The sequence below is a fragment of the Colletes latitarsis genome, unplaced genomic scaffold (genome assembly GCF_051014445.1).
Source record: "Colletes latitarsis isolate SP2378_abdomen unplaced genomic scaffold, iyColLati1 scaffold0047, whole genome shotgun sequence".
Lineage (NCBI taxonomy): Eukaryota > Metazoa > Arthropoda > Insecta > Hymenoptera > Colletidae > Colletes > Colletes latitarsis.
The window spans coordinates 117,501-130,000 of NW_027488397.1; the positions used below are offsets into that span (position 1 = coordinate 117,501).

General features: G+C 51.7%; 1 pseudogene; it reads left to right on the forward strand.

Moving 5' to 3' along the window:
• Positions 1-270, forward strand: part of LOC143350951 (large subunit ribosomal RNA) — a 3,131-nt pseudogene extending 2,861 nt beyond the window's left edge.
• The last annotated feature ends 12,230 nt before the right edge of the window (positions 271-12,500 follow it).

Consider the following 12,500-nt stretch of genomic DNA (forward strand, 5'->3'; position numbering starts at 1 on the left):
GCACGGACTAGGGGAATCCGACTGTCTAATTAAAACAAAGCATTGCGATGGCCCCCAAGGGTGTTGACGCAATGTGATTTCTGCCCAGTGCTCTGAATGTCAACGTGAAGAAATTCAAAAAAGCGCGGGTAAACGGCGGGAGTAACTATGACTCTCTTAAGGTAGCCAAATGCCTCGTCATCTAATTAGTGACGCGCATGAATGGATTAACGAGATTCCCACTGTCCCTATCTACTGCGAGAACGCGAACCGCGCGACCGCGAACCACGCGACCGCGAAATCGCGAGAAATCGCGAATACCGCGAACACGCGAAACCGCGCGACCGCGAACCGCGCGACCGCGAACCGTGCGACCGCGAAAACGCGATACCGCGCGACCGCGAGACCGCGAACCGCGTGACCGCGACCGCGAACCGCGAAAACGCGAACCGCGCGACCGCGAACCGCGCGACCGCGAAATCGCGAGAAATCGCGAATACCGCGAACACGCGATACCGCGCGACCGCCGACCGCGAGACCGCGAACCGCGAAAGCGCGAACCGCGCGACCGCGACCGTGGAAACGCGATACCGCGTGGAAGTGTCACCGCGAACCGCGCGACCGCGAACCGTGCGACCGCGAAAACGCGATACCGCGCGACCGCGAGACCGCGAACCGCGAAAACGCGAACCGCGAAAACGCGAACCGCGCGACCGCGTCCACGAACCGCGAAAACGCGAACCGCGGAAACGTGAACCGCGCGACCGCGAAACCGCGAGAAATCGCGAATACCGCGAACACGCGAAACCGCGCGACCGCGAACCGTGCGACCGCGAACACGCGAAACCGCGGGGGTTTTTTTTTTTTTTTTTTTTTTTTTTTTTTTTTTTTTTTTTTTTTTTTTTTTTTTTTTTTTTTTTTCGGTCAGTTACGCGAGCGCACCGGGACAACAGTGCAGTGGACTTAAAGTGCATCGGAACGTCAAGAAAGAAGAAGGACACATCAAGAGGAATCAGGACAACATACACACACACTAACATACACCAACACATACGCACACACACATCTACACCCACAAATAACCAACCCGGACTACGCGCACAGGAAAGGACATCATTACAAGGACGAGACTACGCATCATCGAGGGACACCCCCAAGGAGGTATATCCTGCGACCACCGGTGCAGGCAGACTTCTGGATAGAAGCTGCGGTGGTTGCAGGCAATAATCGGCTCGTGCCAACCTGCTGGAATCGAGCGAAAGCTGGCAGCTCCGCCTCCTCGTGGCCCCCGCTGGTAACGACGCTGCAGGTTGCTTCGCAACCTGGAGCGTCGGCTAAGAGAGCTGCTTCCCGAAAGGGTAGATTCAACTTGTCCAAAGACCCGCAAGGCGAGGACAGGGTATTTCCAGCCCAGAGTGCGGTAGAACACCTACACCGTACGCTTCCCTTCGCCGTTGTCGTCGGAAAGTAGATAGAAAAACCGCTTGGTACCGGGAGTATGCCCAGCCTCCGTGCAGGGTACAGGCATCCCAGGGCCCATTCAGGGCAAAGCGACAATACTTGTCCCTATCTACTGGCGTCTAGAAGCCGTCCGGGCGTATAGCTTGCTATACGGCACCAGGATCGCATGTGCCAACCCCTCCTCCACGCGGTGGACGCTGCAAACGGCATTTATGCCGGCCAACGGGGCTCTGGTTTCGGCAGGGGCGGTGCAGGGGCACACCGTATGGGAGTAGCGACCCCACCTACCCGAGCAAGACGTGATCCGTCATTCGTTCTGTGCAAAACAGAGATGTCAGGAAGGAGTGGTGTCAGGAAAGCAAAGAGAGATGGGGAAGCATTATGACTAGCGTATACTTAACACCTGGGGGCTTCGGCCCCCATTTCACGTTAAGGCTTATTGGAGAAGGCGTATATTGTACAAAAAAGGGGCTATATGCCCCTTTTTCACTTTAAGGAACTTTTCGAAGCTCCTACTCGAACACCTAGAGCTTCTCCAAGAAAGACCTAACTCATACCAGGGGGCTATAAGCCCCCTTTTTTTTGCTTTAATGCTTTTCCGAGGAGGCGATCCTGACACCAGAAATCAAAAAGGGGGCTATATGCCCCCTTTTCACGTTGAGCAAAGTAAAAAGACCAGAAAGAGACACGAAACGACGTCTGTATGCGTCCCCAAAAGCAATACGCCGCTGGGAAAAGCAATACGCCGCTGGGCTTGGCAGAACCCAGCACACCAAAACATCTGGTGGCAGACGTCGTAATGCCAGACGAATGACGGAAGGAGGCCACCGTAGAAGTAGCTGAGCTGCTCCCTACTGCCTGAAGGTGTCGGCTGGGAAACCACGCTAGTATCCTAGGTAGGGAGACGGGCCTCGAAACGTGGATCGCTCCCCTGGCCATTAGAAGACTCCGCCTAGACCAGCTCAACTCCGAGCTGTAAACCGGTGGTGTACGGCTCTGTCAGACTCGGAGTCCTTGCCATACGGACGCTGCATATAGGAAGGATATGCAGCGTATGACGAAAACACTGAAAGGTACGCCAACGACGAAAGACAACATGTATTTATACATGTAAGACCGTCGTCGCGCTGCTGACAGCAGCTCCCGTCGTTGGCGATGGCAAAAGGACGCTGAAGCGTCAAGAGCATAGTTAATGATGGCAAAGTGAGTTCTACTAGTCGTGCTAAGGACGAGTCCCACGTTTTGGAGCTAATGCTACAGGGACATGATGCCCGAGGTCATGTCCTAGTTACGCAGCGGGTTCCCTGCAAAAACAGGGAGCAGAAACCGGGCGTAGCGAAGCAGAGGGAACATCTGCTTGAGGTTTGTTCCCCACGTGTTTGCCGTGCGTGGCGACCTGTGTCGGCGGAAAGGAGGATCCTGGGATCTGAGGGCCCTCTCTCCTGCGGGAGTGTAGCTGCCCAACACGTACCTTTGGCCTCTGCTTCGTCTAGACAGGCGGCTAGGCGAGAAAAGCAGCCCTGTGCCTAGTCAATCGGCTCGGAACACCACTCGTGGGTTCTATTGGGCGAGGAAGTGAACCTAGGAGTCCGGGGAAAGCCCGGTCGGCCTTTGTTCGCGGACTATATCCCGGGTGCAAGTCCTAACCCAGGCGGAGCCGGGTTCCAATTGAGGGTCCATGGAGGCCGGGACACACGCCGGGACGAAACAGTTTCCAAGTAAGCATGGATCCTAAAATTAAACTAACCCCCATAGATGCCTCGGTACCCCGCAAGGGGGAAAAGGGAGTCAAGGAGGCCGCTGTCGCTGCTCCCGGCAGAACGACGGCGGTGAGTAAGAGAGCTGGGGTGGTTTCACCACCTCAGAAAAAGGCGAAGGCGGTTGAAGCGGGTAAGGGCGCTAAAACGCCCCCCGGCACCAGACCCCCAACGCGAAAGACGGCTACACCACCAAAGCCGGCAGGTGAGACATCCCCTGTAATCAAAAAGGATGTCAAGAAGGACGGATCGGGGACACCACCCCGTACAACTCCACCACCGAAGAAGCCGGAGGCCAAAAAGCCGAAGGCAACTTCTGAAGGCAACGCCACGTCTTCGGACGGAGGAAAGGGCCATGGAGTCGACGACGACGGTTGGATAACCGTCGTCAAGAAGGAGCAGCCGCAGAGGGCGGAGAAAGCCCGGAAAAGCGGCGAGAACATGCCAGGAAAGGTGTCGGCGGAGGCGGCACCTGGTCCTTCGAACAGGCCTCTCGACAAAATTAGTGGAGAGGCCTCGAAACTGTTCAAGGGTATCCGGACCAGCTGTCTTGGAAAAGAATCCAGGCTCAGCAAGGAGACCGGAGCCTTGATCGTTGGCAACGCGGCAGCTCTCTACGAGCTAGTCCAGGAGGTTCTTATTCAGAACTCTTTCCTAAAAGGACAGCTCGCGGCGATCCGGCAAGAGGTGAGAGCCTCCCAGAGGATCGCGGAGAGGGTTGCCCCGACGGTTTCACAGACGACGGGTTCCCGTCCGACTGCGAAACCTGTACCAGTTCGTGCGGCAACGACCTACGCGCAAGCGGTAAAGGTCGACGCCAACCGAGTTTCCCCGGAAGCGGTTAAACCACCACGACACGTGGTGCGAATTTTCCCGCCGAAAGGGAAAGGACAGAACAGCGAAGTAACCAAACAAACTGTTCTGTCCCTGGTTAAGCCGGCGAAAGCCAAGATCCGCGTTAGGTCTGTCCGACGCATCCACTCCGGTGGCATAGCCGTCGAGACCGAGCGCAAGGAGGATCTGAAGGCCTTCGTCAACTGCGCGAAGCTGAAAGAAGTAGGACTTTCAGCTACTCTACCGACTTTGAGGAACCCTACACTTATAGTGTACGACGTTCCCAAGTCGATGAGGAAAGAGGAGGTTTCTTCCAGTATCTGGAAGCAAAACCTCAGCGATATGACCCAGGGGGATGTGTCGTCCAACCTGAAGGTCCGGTTTGCAACCGGCCCGAAGGAAAAGGACACTGCCAACTGGGTCATGGAAGTCAGTCCGCAGGTTCGCCAGCGGCTGAAGAGCATGGGCAGAGTGTACCTGGGCTGGTCCGCATGCAGAGTGCAGGACTATGTCTCTGTTACACGATGCTTCAAGTGTCAGATGTTTGGCCACATGGCCAAACATTGTAAAGCGCAGAACGAGGTTTGCGGTCACTGCTCCGAAGAAGGGCATACCATTGCCTCTTGTACAGCGAAGAGTAAGTCCCCGACTTGCTCGAACTGTAAAGCAAGAGGCAAGAAGCACGACCATAAGTCACGAGACAAGAACTGCCCTGCCTATCAGGCAGCACTCGATCTTGCAGTATCTCGGACCAATTATGGATAGACACGACCCGGAGAATCCTCTAAGGCAATTGCGCATCGCGCAGCATAATATGCGGCGTGCGCTAATTGTTCATGGTGAGGTGAGCGAGCTAATGCACGCAAAGGAGATCGACGTGTTGCTCATGCAGGAACCTTACCAATTCCAGGGACAGATTCCAGGCTTTGGGCTCACGGCGAAGGTGATCGCCGAGAATGAACGGGCTATGGCCGCAATAGTGGTCAGAAACCCGGACATCTCGGTGGTAAAAATCACACAGCTGTGTGATACTCACACCTCCTGCGTTTGCATTAGCGGACCCTTCGGTAGTTTCTACCTCGTTAGCCAGTACTTTCAATGCTCGGAAGACATTGAACCAAGTCTGGCACGCTTGGAGAGGACACTCGATGCTCTCCAACACCGTCGAGTCGTGATAGCCGCGGACGTCAATGCCAAATCCCACCTTTGGGGGGGAGAAAGCGTTCGACCGGACACGCGAGGCGAAAAGCTCGAAGAGTTTATCGCATTACACGACTTGACGATTTTGAACGAGGCTGGGAGTATTCCTACATACTCCAGCCCTGCCGGTGAGTCATGGATCGATGTCACATTATCGACTCCAGACATGGCGACAATTGTGCGAAACTGGACGGTTCACGAGGATTGGACCTCCAGTGACCACCGACTCATTGATTTTGTCTTACAGTTCACGGACGTGAATGAGAATCGAAGCCCACAGCCTCGATTCCGCACGTTGCATGCGAACTGGGAGCGATTTGATCAAGTTCTTCTTGAGGGCGCGAGGCAATTACCCCTCGGCACTGGTTGCCGCAGGGAAGTCGAACACCTAGCACAAGAGGTCGAGAAATCGATCATCGATGCGTGCAATGCCTCAATGCGCCCCAAGAAGTGGCATTCAAAGTCCGTCCCATGGTGGACGGAAAATTTGACGAGAATGAAAGCGCGAGTCTATCGACTTAGACGAGCCTTTCAGCGCGAGAGGAACTCGGAGGAGAGAGCGGCAAAGCAGGCTGAGTATCGAACATCTAGACTCGCCTACACAGCCGCAGTGCGCGCTGCGAAAGCACAAAGCTGGCAGAACTTTGTGACGGAGCAGGGGAATAAAGAGCCATGGGGACTTGTTTACAAGATCGCCCAAAAGAAACTCTGTGTTGAGACTGCGGTCTCAAACATTCGAACGCCGGAAGGATATACGACTGACTGGGAATCGACTGCCTCGCAGCTCCTACAGGCGCTAATCCCGGACGACTCGTCCACGGATGAAACGCCGGAGCAAGCAAACACCAGAGCTGATGCTGCAACCGATCCGCCGACTGAAGACTGTCCAGTCTTCACGAGGAATGAGCTCGGAGCTGCAGTATCGCGCTTAAAGCGAGGCAAATGCCCTGGGCTGGACCGTATAGAGGCCGAGGTAGTTAAATGTGCTTATGGATCCATCCATAGTGCTCTACTTCGACTCTACAACGGGTGTCTAGCGCACGGGGTCTTCCCCGTTAGGTGGAAAATCGGCTCGATCAGAGCAATCTTGAAAGGGCCCGATAAACCACCAACGGATGTCAAGTCGTATAGACCGATATGCCTACTTTCCATCTTAGGCAAAGTATTAGAGAGACTAATGCTTAACCGAATGAGTAACATATTCCTAAACCCAGAACATAGTTCCGATCGGCAATATGGATTCAGGCCTGGACGATCCACGGAAGACGCCGTGGTGAAGCTCAGGGAATTGATATCCCAGCGAGAGGAACGATATGTGATGGGTCTCTCCTTCGACATCGCCGGAGCTTTTGATAATGTTTGGTGGCCAAGCATACTTCAGAAGCTGAAACGCCGGGGATGTCCCCGAAATCTTTATCGACTCATGGTCGACTACTTCGCTGACCGTATGGTTACAATAGTTTCCAAACACGGTAATGTGCGTAAGCAAGTCACCAAGGGCTGCCCTCAGGGGTCGATACTCGGTCCGAGCTGTTGGAACCTAGTCTTTGACGAAGTTCTACAGCTCCTATCAAACGAACACCTGGCTTGCGAGCCAATAGCCTACGCTGACGACTTACTCGTGGTATTCTACGGAAACTCGAGGAATCAGTTGCAGCAAAGAGGGCAAAGAGTCGCGGATACAATTTCTGAGTGGTGCGCCACGCAGAAACTTACACTATCCGCGACTAAGACCGAGATGATTCTCTTGAAAGGAAATCTGGATAGAGAACGACCTCCTGTGATAAGGATAAACGGGAGAAGTGTGGCACTCAAGCAAACCATAAGGTACTTGGGTGTTCACATCGATGCGCGAATGGGAGTAAGATCCCACGTCGAATACTTGAATGCCAAAGTCATGCGAACGTTTTATACGCTAGCAAGACTTGCTCGATCAAACTGGGGATTGGGACACAGAACCATGCGTACTTTGTACAAAGGTCTCTTCGTCCCGATCACGACATACGCCGCCGCCGGATGGGTAGACATGCTCACCTCTGTGACAAGAACTAAACTTGCCAGGGCGCAGAGACATGTTTTGCTCGCCGTCACCAAGGCCTATCGTACGGTATCTACCGACGCGATCACTGTGATCGCCGGGACGATGCCGATAGACTTGGTGTTAGTGGAGCGCGCGTGTGCATACCAGATTAGAAGACAAATCAATATCGAAGTCGGAAATTGTCGAATAAGTCGAGCCGATTTGGCGGCTGGAGAAGTAACCGCTGCTCAGGCGAAAGCCTTGGTGCGAGCGGAACTTCTCAATATGTGGCAAACGAGATGGTCGTCATCGGAGAAAGGTAGGGTCACCTACCGCTACTTCTCTGATGTATCTGACCGTCTCAATGCAAGCTGGGTGATCTTGGATCACTACGTAGTACAATTCCTAAGCGGGCACGGAGATTTCCGAGCCAAGCTCAAGGAATTTGCTTTAGTACCGCACGAGAATTGCGACTGTGGCCAAGTGGAAACACCAAACCACGTCCTATTCGAGTGCCGGAGGTACCGAGACGCGCGAGAACTCCTGAGACAAGCGGCTGAAGAAGCTGGCCATCCGTGGCCGGTGACCGAAGCCGATCTTGTAACACAAGACCTATACAGGGAGTTCCGGACATATACGCGCTCGGTACTACTTACGAAAGCAGGGCGAAACCAAAACCGCCATTGAACGCAATACGCTACGTAACAGAACGAGAGAAGTCTGCGGACTCTCTCCAATAACCATGCTTGAAAATGTACTCGAACGGATGCTAGGTCATGTGCTTCGGCAATGACCTCCTCGGGCCGGGATACAAGCCCCGCTTGCTTCGGCAAGCGTTCCTGGATTGGGTTGGACTCGAGGTGGCAGCAGGTTTCGACGTCGTTAGCCTCCAAACGCATAACGACGCGTGAAAAGTAGATGCCCGAACATCAGGCAAAATGTAGTTGCTGGTATAGACCTTCGGTCTGAGGTACAGCAAAGTCCCCAAGTGGCAACGCGCTTGGACAGAATAACGGCTACACACTACATGTCCCTATCTACTACCCTCAGGGGCAGTGGTGTGGGTGGTACACGCCACTGTACGGGTAGCGAACCCGAGGAGCCTGAGCATCTATACCGTAAATCCCCTGTTGGTCGTCGCAACGACCCATTCGCAACTCCTCTCGGTCTTGCCTATGGTACGCGACGGCAGCGGAAACGGGGGGCTTGGCTTTACCGCCCGGCCCGCGAGAATGGCAACTCTTCAAACGGCCTCCGAATCCTAAGCTCTGCTTCGTGGTGATGGGATGAATGGTTGGGGGGGTAGCCCCAACCCCAAGCGAACAACACTGGGGTACCTGCCGACCCCCTGGTGATGGCATGCTCGGCCTCAGGGCACCGTGTGTCAGGCCTGTCCTGGAATGGCGGCTCTTCCCGGACAGTATCAAAACCGACCATTCTCGTGGGAATAACATGAAAAATTCCAAACTTAAACTAAAAAACAGAAACCATACGGATCCACAAACGGCAACGACTCTGGCAACGACCGATGACAAGAACAAATACATGAAAAACCCGAAACCTAAAAGACAAACGCTTTACGACAAAATCGCCGATAGCTCTACTGAAGGCAGCAGTAGTAGCGGCGATGAAAGCGAGGCTATGAGCGCAGCGGAACTCAGGTCCACTGAGAAGCGCTGCGCTAACACAGCTGAGGCCATGCTCACTCGCAAGAGGAAAATGGTCGAAGCTGAGAACAATGAGATTGACGTAACACTAAAGAAAATCACAACAGACACAACAAAGGACGAAACACTAATTACAACAATGGCACAAAACACATCTCCTAAAGAACAAGTTAAAGCACAAAGAACCGAACTAGAACATTTCCTGCTGAATGAGGCAAACAACCTCACGAAGTCGGAAATTAAAACTATAATGACGAAATGGGGGGTCATGGAGGGAATCCTCTATGACCTCATCCTAGAAAATGAGAAATTAAAAACCGCCAACGAGCACAAGAGCCCTCAGCTCTCGTACTCTCAGGTGGCGAGCCTAAGCCCTTGCAAGGGCCTGACCAACCCTGCAAGCGGCAAGAACGGTCCTGCACCAGCAGCGAAACCGACCCCAGCCAAAAGAACGGGCGAGATCATTTTGATCAAGCCCACGAAAGAGACAGACAAACGAACCAATGACGAGATAAAACAAACGATCACCAAGGAACTTACAGGTATCCGATCCAAGCTCCGCGTAAGAGGAATCAGGCAAATGCGCAACAAAGGAGTTATAATCGAGGTAGATAGCAAGAGGGACGTGGACCTCATAAAGGGAACCCCGCTCCAAAAAGCGGGACTCAGGGTTGAGGACCCCAAAAAACAATGCCCGTCTATAATTATATATGACGTGGAAAAAGAGAACGCTATGGAAGATCTCAAAGCGGAACTAATCCAAAAGAACTTCCAATACAAAACCGAGGCGCAATTAGAAACACTGGAGAAAGAAATAACCTTTAGGCATTCTTTTAAGGCGAAGGATGATAATAAGGTGAACTGGATCGTGGAAATCCCAGGTCCAGAGTTTAATGAATTGATCCATAAAGGCAAGATTTTCATGATGTGGTCGTCGTACCGCATCAGAGAGTATTTAAGCATCACACGATGCTTTAAATGCCATGGCTTCGGACATGTCGCAAAGAATTGTAACATGCCGGACCAACTATGCGAACTGTGTGGCTCCAAGGACCACCTGAAAGAGAAATGTAAGGAGACACCCAAGTGCATTAATTGCACTAGGGCAAAAAGAACCGAGACCAAACACACGGTTAAAGATAAAAACTGTCCCATATTTGTACGGTATGTGGACCTAGTTAAATCGAAAATAAATTGGCAATGATTCTGGCTCAAATAAACGCCCAAAGGTCGGCTGCAGCAGCAGCAAGTATACAAGACAGACTCCTAAAGGACAAAATAGACATGATTTGCCTCCAGGAACCTTACACGTACAAAAGTAAGGTAAAAGGGTACTCAACTAGAGTAACAACTATACAGCCGGAAACCGATACACCCTGGGTTGCGGCAGTGATTGCTAACAAAAACATTGAGGTGTTCCAGGTAAACCTGGATGAGTCACCGCACGTGATGACACTGCACGTCAGACTTGGACAACTTAATTTTTATATCATAAATGCATACTTCCAATATTCACTGGCGATAGATCCACTCCTAACAGTACTGCAAAACATCCTAGGCAAACTTAAGAATCATAAAGTCATCATGACAATAGACGCAAATGCTCACTCTATTCTCTGGCATTCTGGCCAAACAGACGCACGAGGAAGGAAAGTGGAGGACTTCATCTTCCAAAATGACCTCCATATACTTAATGAGCCTGACCAAGCTCCTACGTATTTTACGCACAGGGCACAATCAAACATTGACGTAACACTGACAACAAGTAACTTCACCAATAGTATTGCAAACTGGAAAGTGATACCTGACTGCAATGTCAGCGATCACAACATGATCATAACAACAATAGGAGCCCGCGACACAGCTTTTAACCTGCCCTCCCTCCGCGGCGGATACAACATCCGCAAAGCGGATTGGGAGAGGTTCAATAGTGAGACAAATAGACGGATCAACGACGCCTTCCTGCAAAGGATAGGAACGCTGACCGCGGACAGAGCGGCTAAGAATTTCACCAGAGTGCTGAGTGACATTTGCGATTGTTCAATACCAAGAGTCAGAATTCGTCCAAATAGAGTCCCATGGTGGACTCAAGAGCTCACAGATTATAGGAAAATAGCAAATAGAGCCAAAAAACGACTCTCCAGGGCTAGACGCCTGAACAACCTCTATGAATTGGAAGCACTTGAGACCCAATACAGGAGAGCAAGAAATGCTTTCACTAAGAAAATCAAAGAGCAAAAAACACTGGCCTGGAGGAATTTTGTCTACACTGAAGGCAACAGAGATCCTTGGAGTTTAGTCTACAAAATTATTCGAGGTAAAGTAAACTGCGAAGAAACGTTCGCATCCCTAAAACTTCCTGATGGCAGTATTACAACATCGTGGAGAGACACGATGAAAACGATTCTTGCGAAAGTGGTGCCGCAAGGGGATAACACCCCTGAAACGCGCGCACACACAGACCTGAGAGAGGAAATCTCCAGATATAGAAACTCCAACATGGAGAACAAAATCACTGGTAGGGAAGTAAGGGATGCGGCGAAAAAATGCAAGAATAAAAAGGCCCCTGGACTTGACGAGATCAAGCCAGAAATAATTAAAAGACTAATCGACCTTAACGAGCGAATCATTGTCGAAATTTTCAACAAGTGCCTAAATGACGCAGTCTTCCCCAAGACCTGGAAGTCGGCACTACTTAGGATAATACCTAAGAATCAAAACAGGGACCGAGCAAGTGTCAGCTCTTACCGGCCCATAGCGCTCCTCTCAACCATTGGCAAGATTTTCGAGAGGATAATTGTAAACAGAATTGATGAAAATTACAGAGGCAGGGGGCTGGAACACCCCAGCCAATACGGCTTCAAAAGCCGCAAATCGACCGAGGATGCACTACTCGGCTTAAAGTATGGAGTGAAAAGATCAGAGAAGAAGTATGTCGTCACGCTTTTTGTCGACATTGAAGGGGCATTCGATAACTTGTGGTGGCCCGCTATCATAGGGAGACTGGTCGACGCAAATTGTAGCACCAGGATGATCAGACTTGTGACGAGCTACTTTAAGAGAAGAGACGTACTAGTAAAATCTAAGTACGAGAGGGTAGCCACGCGTATGCGAAAAGGGTGTCCACAAGGGTCAATAATTGGCCCTAAGGCCTGGTGCTGGTGTATGGACACCCTTCTCAAAACTTACAGCAACACCTTCGACGCCAGTGAGCTCGAGGTGATAGCATACGCTGACGATCTGGCTATCCTCATAAAAGCGGACACGCGTTTAGAACTGGAAACCTTAGGTAGCAGGGCTACGGAGATACTGCACGAATGGTGCAGTCTCCATAAGCTGAAAGTATCGCCCACAAAGACGCAAGCCATGCTTTGCAAAGGTAAATTGCACAGGGAAAGAAGCCCAACTATACGACTGAATGACAGTGTGGTAAAGTTTGTGGAACAAACTAAGTATCTTGGCGTGATTGTGGACCAGAAGATGTTCTTCCTCCACCACGTAAAAAATATCAGAGACAAAGTCTCCAAATTCATAGTCACCCTCAGAAGAGTGGCGCACCAGGAATGGGGGATAAAATCCCGC